At 49.6% G+C, this 1,137-nt stretch overlaps 5 annotated features.

Moving 5' to 3' along the window:
- Positions 1–1,137: a sequence feature (haploid, non-Esmeraldo-like haplotype).
- Positions 802–843: a microsatellite.
- Positions 829–1,126: a mobile genetic element.
- Positions 929–948: a microsatellite.
- Positions 1,058–1,083: a microsatellite.

Below are 1,137 nucleotides of genomic sequence, written 5' to 3' on the forward strand. Positions count from 1 at the left end.
CCTGCAGGGGGCGCCGGCAACGGCCGGTTTTGCACGAGCCACTGCCCGCGTCCTGCACCGGGAACGCAAAGGGTCGCGTCCGCAACACTCAGGAGCTGCAGCGCGGCGGCGATCCTGTCCGCCGCCAAGACGCCCTCGACCTAAGAAGAAAAAATGCCTGAATGCGTGAAGAAGGCAAAGTAGTACGGCACCCGGTCTCCCTTCCTGGACACGTGGCGGCGTCTCTCCCGCGCTTTCCGCCGGCTCAACTCAGCACGGAGTCCGGGTTCAGTGGGTCGGGAGACCGACAGGGACTCCCGCGTGAGGCGCACCACCGCACGCTCAAACGGTCTCGCACAACAACTGCGCAGGCCCTATCGTGGGTATTTGAAAACGACAATGCCGCCACCGATGCCCCCAGGCCCACGACCCCGCCAAACTAGAATGTGGAGCATGCCACAAATGCACGCATGCTACTGGGCGGTAGTGGCTGCTGCTCGCGAGGATGGCTCATCTCCGCAGCGCCCTGCCTCTACATGGCCACGTCGTATAAATCAACAAGAAAGAATGAGAAATTTCAGTAACGTCTCCCGTAAGCTTGCGGAACGCCAGCAACGCAAATAAAGTGGATGGACAGCGAGAAGTAAGCGGCATCAAATAAAAAGAAAAAACAAAACAAAGCACAGAATAATCTTCTCAAGCAATGGCAAAATCCTAAGTTTCTCAATGATAGAAAACAAACACGGTAAAAATAAGAAAGGGAAGAATGAACCAAAAGCGGATTCACCATATCCTCAAACCTCAACACCTAGTAATTGCATGTTTATGTTTCTATATATTTATTTATTTATTTATTTATTTATTACTTACGAAGTGGAACGCTTTGGGCTCTTCCAACCACAAGACCCCGCCGCGAGCGGTGGGAATCAAAAGAGGGTGGATGGGATGGTAAAATAAAATAAAATAAAAATTACCTTTTCGCTATCAGTTCCATTATCCCCTCTTAAAGTCGTGTTCTTCCCAAAATTCACAAGATAGGAAAAGGTATCATAAAGAAGTGTATTCGTTTTCTTAGCACATATATATATATATATATATATATATTCAGTCAGCCAGCTTTCTCGAGATCATTCTCTTCAAAAGCCCCCCCCCCCCCCC

Source organism: Trypanosoma cruzi, genomic scaffold (genome assembly GCF_000209065.1).
Source record: "Trypanosoma cruzi strain CL Brener 1047053517067 genomic scaffold, whole genome shotgun sequence".
NCBI classification, from domain to species: domain Eukaryota; phylum Euglenozoa; class Kinetoplastea; order Trypanosomatida; family Trypanosomatidae; genus Trypanosoma; species Trypanosoma cruzi.